This window comes from Pempheris klunzingeri, chromosome 3 (genome assembly GCF_042242105.1).
Source record: "Pempheris klunzingeri isolate RE-2024b chromosome 3, fPemKlu1.hap1, whole genome shotgun sequence".
NCBI classification, from domain to species: Eukaryota; Metazoa; Chordata; class Actinopteri; order Acropomatiformes; family Pempheridae; genus Pempheris; species Pempheris klunzingeri.
The window spans coordinates 13,197,062-13,205,069 of NC_092014.1; positions in this window are offsets into that span (position 1 = coordinate 13,197,062).

Consider the following 8,008-nt stretch of genomic DNA (forward strand, 5'->3'; position numbering starts at 1 on the left):
ACACAATTTAAATCAATCAATGGTTTTTAACCAGCTGAGTACAAATACAGAAGGTTTATTCTTTGGTGACTCACTTAAATTAAAAAGATGGTTTATTCTTTGGTGACTCACTTAAATTAAAAAGATGGCAGAGACTTTCTAGTGATAAACTGAATGAAAATGTGCCAAGAGTGTTTGGAGACTGAGCATCTTTGTTGTTGTGCATGTTGAACACTTTTACCTCTTGTTTTGTGTTGGTTTTATTTTACATTTCCATCATACAAATTTCACCTACCCCACACAATAACTGACGCACATTGTTAAAATGTGTGACTGTTTCAAGGCAACCTAATTGGTCATCCTTGATAACGCACCAGTGCTTTGAAATCAAGCCTAGTAATAAACCTCTTGAATTTTTGGGCAGACACCAGCTTCCTTGAGAAGAGTTGCTAATACAGATCTGTGCTTGCTGTGGCACTGACAGCTGTGTCCACTGAGTGGGAGAGAGGAGCACCCTTAAACATGTGACCACACAGCAGTCCAAACTGATAACTGACTGCATGGTATCCACAGCAATATGTTAAAACAGCATAACTTACTTGTTTGGGTCACTCAGCAGCAGGTGGCCAAACTAGGTAGGAAAATGGTAAATGACATTGTTCCCTTTACAATTTTATTTTGAGTTTCAGTTTTCTGAGAACAATATCAATGATTTTTTTGGATAAATTATTTATAGATAAATAATATTATCATAATAATGCATTTTAGATATTCCCACACATTCTAAATTTGCCTTCCTTCTGCTGCTAGTAATTCACACCAGAGCATCTATTTGACCTTCAAACAAAACATTTATACTCTCTCCAACTGTATTCATGATCATTCAGTTATTTGCTGTATTCTCAATATATTCTATGCTAATATATCTATTTTTTTCTGTGGATCGTTTTGTGTACAGCAGCAGTGACCCAACAAAACGTCATATTTATTTTATAACTTTCTAACTGCCAAATAAATTAATCTTATACAGTATAACATTTTATGGAGTTTAAATTAATTTAAAGAACCATCTATACATTCCAAGCATATCAGCCATTCAACATGTAATAAATTCCACAGCATCTACAGGCAAAGTAAACTTGTGTTTTAGGCATCTATAAAACATGATGCTTTCTGGTATTGAAAATACACTTTAGTACCTCTCTTATACATACAGTATATAGACAAACAGATGGACCGATTGATGACAGGCAATCAGGCAAATGTACTGTCTAATAAATTATCAACAAGACTGATAGCTGGAGAGAAAGACAGAAAGATACACAGAAAGAGAGGGCAAAGAGAGACTGGCATGCATATGCGTGGACAAACAGATGGATAGACAGTTTGAACAGACAGACAGATAGACAGATGGTGCTTCTAATAGGAAAAACAGGCTTTGATGAGATGGACAAACAGACTATGAGATGAGCAGACAGACATACATACAGACAGAAACTCTACTGGGATGCACTAAATGGGCAGACAGAAAAATGAACAGGCTTGACATTCTGATGTAGAAATGGGGCTGTGATGCCCGGGGCCAGGTGACGAGAGGACGCTGTATCTCCGAAGACCATCGACATGAGGAAGGACTCAGCTTTAAAGTGTGTATGCAGATGTGTGTGTATTTGCTCATACATCTGCCTGTGTGTGTGTGCGCATGCGTGCATGTGTGTGTGTGTGCACGTGTGTGTGTTAATGCGTGTAGAGGTGGTTTGTATTTGTTTAGTCCGCTTGTGTGTATATTTAGTGTGTGTGTGTGTGTGTGTGTGTGTGTGTCTAATACTGCTCTGGCCATTACTGAGGTACTAGATAAAAGTAGTGAACATGCTGCCAAAACAAGGTGCTAAAAGACTAAAATACAAATGGCACACGATTTCCACACTCACATATCCACATGCACGTGCATACACACACTGACCCACACACACGGGGGTGGCTGTATCTCCGAAGACCATCGACATGAGGAAGGACTCAGCTTTAAAGTGTGTATGCAGATGTGTGTGTATTTGCTCATACATCTGCCTGTGTGTGTGTGCGCATGCGTGCATGTGTGTGTGTGTGCACGTGTGTGTGTTAATGCGTGTAGAGGTGGTTTGTATTTGTTTAGTCCGCTTGTGTGTATATTTAGTGTGTGTGTGTGTGTGTGTGTGTGTGTGTCTAATACTGCTCTGGCCATTACTGAGGTACTAGATAAAAGTAGTGAACATGCTGCCAAAACAAGGTGCTAAAAGACTAAAATACAAATGGCACACGATTTCCACACTCACATATCCACATGCACGTGCATACACACACTGACCCACACACACACACACCACACACACGGCAGGGCAGAAGGACAACAGGGACATCTGTTCCACAGTTTTATCTCCTTTCTAGCAGAATGTTCACAAAGTGATGTATGAAGAGAGCAACAACCAGCCTTAGTTTACAAAATGTTGAACTCTAAAAATTCCACCTTACACTCCTCAAATCCCTATATGAATGATACATTTTATTCATTTACTTCATCAAAGCCACACATGAGTACAGTATGAAATAGTAAGCAATAACAGGGGCATTAGGGAGGTGGAATGTATTTGCTGCTCAGCATAAAGTTTTGTTTTTTTGACCTTGCTGAATTTTGAAGCGTATTGTTTTAAGGCCTGTTCCTATTAAGGAAAAGCATAAACATCCATTTGAAGGCTTAATAGGGAGTTGTGGAACTACTACTTGTGTAGTGTGTGTATGTGTATGTGTGTATCGAGTCCCCCACAGGCCCTTAAGTGGTGTGTATTTATAGAGAGTGTGTCTCTCTGAGGCCCAAAGGCTGGTTATATGAGCCCCTTCTAATGGCTAAGAGGAGAGGAAACAGCCACAGTCATGTCCCCACAAAACAGACACACATGCATGCACGCATACAGACAGACACACACGTACACGGGTAGATTAGATAAGGCAGTTAGACGTGTTGTTGTTCTGTCCGCTCTTGCTCTTGGATAAACTCAGGCCTCTGAGGGTAAAACTCTGACCCTGTTCACATGAGTAAAAATGATGCATACAGGATAGATCCATACTTTATAAATGTATCTGCAGCACACTGCAGTGCTGGTAAAATGCCGACTTTATTCAAACGTATGATTTAATTCAATACATTCTTCTTTCATCCTGTATAGTTGCTGGTAGAGCGTAAGTGGCTTTAGGCAACGGGAGGGCACTGATCTACGCTGACTTCAGACTAAATGGAAAATCCTGTGTGCATCTCCTTACTTCATCCCACTTCCTCTGTTCTGCAGCCTGCAAACACAGGTGTTTGTTGGTTCCTCTTGTCCTTCAGCTGCGCTGGGGTTACATACAGTAAATGAGGTAAATGAAGAAGGAGAAGGGCCATATGGCTTTGTTTGGATCTGTACACAGGCCAGCCAGAGTATGTGCATGTGTGAGTGTGTGTGTGCATTTGATCTGTACGCAGGCCAGGCAGCGCTGAAACAGCAGCAATTTAACTGATGCTCCCACCATATGGTTAGAGTGATAGCATTAGAGAACCTGCGCTGAACCTGAAAAAGAGACAGAGGGAGAAAGAGGGGGTAGGGTGGACCAGAGCTAGAGGCCAGAATTTGTAGAGCAGCCCCATTATGGTACACTGGTATGCAAATCATGTGCACATTCGTACACACGCATACAAACACAAGTGCATGAGAACATACACATCCGCTACATAATGTCCCTGCGAGTGTGCAGGCACGTAAATGCAAATTAATGTGCGTGATCATCACGCTGACTGAAGTGTGCTTGCAGGGAAATACTCACAAGCTTGTGCACAGGTGTGTGTGTGTGCACATGTGCAGGTGCGCGTGCGTGCAGACACACAAGGATGCATAAACATAAGAGCAGAGTTATCCTGTGTGCTTCAGCAATCTGGGTGATTTATGCCTTGAATACTGCAGTGTTTTAGGTGGGATCTCAGGGAATTCATAGCCATATGTCCTCATTTTCCTCCCTCTCTTTTACACACACATACACACACACACTTTTAAATACATACAACAATACAATACACACACAAACTGTATCACACTCGTGTACACTGGCACACACACACTATTTTCAGCTTAAAGGGCAAGGGCAAAGGAAGAGTGTGTGCAGGTTTGGGAGTGCGAAGTAGGGGGGATAAGGGCTATAAGGCAGACAGTCACAATTTTCTGCTCCAGTTAGAGGAAAATTCTCGGCTCCTGCTTTGGGAGTCAATGGACAAGTTGGATGAAAGGACGAAAGGTGACAACATGGATGCTGGTGTAATGGTGGTAAACTGGTGCAATTGGCTGATAATGCCCCAGTGTCTTGCTCTTACAGTATGGTGTGTTGCGTGTGGCGTTTGTGATGACGGTGTGTTGTGAAAATTGGACAGTGTTCAACTCTGATTTTTTGCATCACCATCTGTGACAGCCAAATAACAAATAATTGTCCATTACTTAGAGTAGGACTGAGTTGCAAAACTTAAATAAAAAGTATTTATGTTGTATTATATAATATGCTAAAAAGGTAAAGTTGGATAGAAAGAAAGAGTATTTGCTATGTTAAGATACACTGGAGTAATGGAAACCTGAGCAGAGAATGAAGTCACACACAATGTGTACGTCTTGTAATCCGGTTTCTCTGTCCTTTGTTTTGGTAGCTGGGATGGAGTTCATGAATCGTTCAGTGAGCGAACTCATGGCACAGTGACAGTGAGCCAGAAAACAAGTCAGAGCCTCTGCCCAGTGACAGACTTAACGAAGCTACTAATCTAACACAGATGCACAAAAGCACCTCTTTCTTCCCCACACTTACTCTGAGAGTTGACTACTTTCTTTCCGTTTGGCCTCGATTTTTGCCTCAAGCCTCCTTTTCCATGGGGGGTAATGCTCTTTGTGGCTTATGCTGTTCTTGGTTAGCTTAGATGTTGGGTTGTGTCACTTGTTATAATAACAGAGGTTGTACATTATTACAATAATTACCATTAATGACAGTGGTTTAAGACCATATAGCATTCATTACTCAATATATAATATCCTGTTATTTCATAAGATAACTGTTTGCTATCATTTGGCAGCAAAGAATGCTTTTCTTTAAGTATGGAATTAAGATAGGAGAGGTATAGATTGGGAGAAGTGAAATATTGCGCCGTTGAACACCGTTGGCCTCTTACAGAAGACTATAAAACAAGAAAAAGCCCAAAAATCACTTTCTTGTTTTTGTTTTTTTTTAATACTCTTTTCTCCACCAAGTTTATCTCTTGCCTGGCGAGCAGGCTGCTGGCATCCACAGCCGCACGGAACATGTTGAAGACCAGCAACCAGCTATCTTTGAAAGAAGAACTTCTGAAAGAAGCCTTCTCCAGTCTTTGCTCCAACACAACAAAAGTTAGAACCAAAGAATCCTGCTCATCCAGCCAAGAGGGGATGTGTCAAGATACCTACTGAGAAAGAGAGAGAGAGATGGGGACAAACCAGTTCACACTGAGTTGCCATGTGGGATGGCCTGAGACTTCCTGGAAAGCCCATATGAGAATCAGCACTGCACCTCCAACTCTCCTCCGATCCTCTGAAGCACTACTTCATAAATCTCCCAACAACACAATTAGGATACCTAAATGTCTCAAATAATTTCCTTTGGCTTCCTTTGCCTCTCAGCTGCTGAACAGTGCTTTAAGTGAATGTCACTGCTCACTGCTGCACTTGGTGGTCTCCTGTGTTTCCGCTAATTAATACATCTGGCTAAGATATCATGCTTGTTCTTTTATACGATGGCCTTCATTGACTGTTCATCACTATGTTCAGTGGATTTATTAATGATCACATTTTTTCATTCATTCATGTGTCTGTTAGGTAATTGTTATTTTTGTGTATGCAGTTAGTGGTTTAATAAACCTTTTATTTTGTAAAGACCTGAGTATGTGGTTTGTGTGTATGAAGTATTACAGTCACTGTACATGAGTCAAGAGCGTTGTAGCAACCTTCAGACTGAGACTAAATTAATCAATTGGTTATCAATTTTTCCCTTTTCAAAGGGTAGTTCCATGAGGTGTATTTAATGTGAGTTAAACTCTGTTGTTTAAATAAATACTGATCCTGTCTGACTGCCAGGAGTGGGTGTAAATCCTCTCCTTCCTAGCAGCAAGTTATTTGATATAACATTTATCACTATACACTTTAAAGTCATTAGACACTATGAATATCATGGATATAAACTACCGGTAAGAAATTGTGGAGCTGGAAAAGGATTTTTTTGTACCAGCAGAACCTCCCACCAGCATAATACCTGTCTCTTTTCTTTCATACAGACAGATTAAACAGACTGTGAAGTTTATTTCTCTTTTTTACATCCTGGAAGGATAATTAACATGATCCGCCTCCGATGTTTCCTTATTTGTGTTTGGGTTATGACTCTTATCTTTCTATGGACTTTTGTAGTACTCTTGTACCCTTGTGATTGTCTGTGCCTTTTCCTTGTTTGGTTCACCTGTCTTCACTCCCCTCATCAGCCTTCCATTTATATACTAGTTCTGATGCTCTTTGCCGTGAATGTATTGTTGGTGTTTTTTCAAAGTATGGTTGGGTTCTGTCATTATGTTTTATTCCTGTGTTTTTTTGTACCTGAACTTGCATTTTGTGGATTTCACCTGCACCTGCCTATACGACACATTAAATTCTGAGGATCAGCCTCCATCTGCCTCTGCATTTTAGTCCTTTATCCCTGTTCCTACTACCAAACTCCCTTTATGACAATATAGTGCTATCCAAATACTGTAAATTCAACTAAGGCTTTGACTTACTGGTGGTGGATAATACTACATCTTCAATGTTGTCCTGCTATATATTAGAACATCTTCTGCCACCTTCATAACACAGAAATATGATCATGAATGTATTCCTACTTAATTATTTGTATGTAGGAGGAAAATGATATTAGCTGATGATGCTTGAAAAATAAGAAACTGTTAATGAGGCAATTTAAAAAAGTGTGTGAGAACAATACTATATTTTTTCAAAAATTACATTGGATGCATTCACTGTCTAACGTAGGTTTCTCTTTATTTGTTTTGTCTGAATGCTGAACTTAAAATTGACTTATTGAAAGTTCCATAAAATGTATTCATTCATCCAATCATATAGCATGGTATAGACACGGGGCGGTTCAATCCTCCAACCCTCTTGCCGTAAGGCAGAAGTCCAAACCACCACTAGAATAAAAATTAATGAAGTCAGTAATTTACTATTTATGGTTCCTGTTATGATTGCTCAAAAGGTGGAGGAAGGGCACAAGGAGGCAGGCATAACTGTCACCTGGTATATGGTTTTTTGCTATACAGGTCAGCCTGGTTGTAAATGTGGCTTGTGGAAAAACTTAATCCAAAAATGGAAAAACAAATTAGGTAGCTTTAGGAAGCGCCTCCTCCAGACTAACCAAAGTTAGTTCAAAATATATTTCACCATATAAATTGTTTGTACATAGAAATAATATAGACAATGTCTACACTTTATTATAATCAAATTAAAGAGAGTTCGGATATTTTGAAGTGATGTTGTATGAGGTATTTAGAAGTCAGGAGTCCGGCAGGAATGCTAAGCAATATACTGCTGTGGACGGGGGCAGCAGGAAAATGCATTTTAGACTCCTGATAAAGGCCCACCTAAGAAAATCAACATCAGTTAAAATGTACACTGTATTTAGAATATTTTCACCTCTTTCCATTGCCGTCAGACGGCCCTTTTTCGACAGAACCTAAACTCTTCAAAAGCCGTCTTGCAGAACAGGACAGTAGCTGGTCTGCCTTGATCAATAAACTAACATGTTACTTTGGATCCAAACTAACACCAAACACTAAAGTCATACATTAAGACAAATAAACTAACAGAGGCAGAGCTCAGTGGTTTAGGCATTTCAGTGTACACTCTGCGCTCTACGCCTGACAGACGAGATCCAAGCATTCTTCTCTGCTACATTTACTTGTAGACTAGGTATT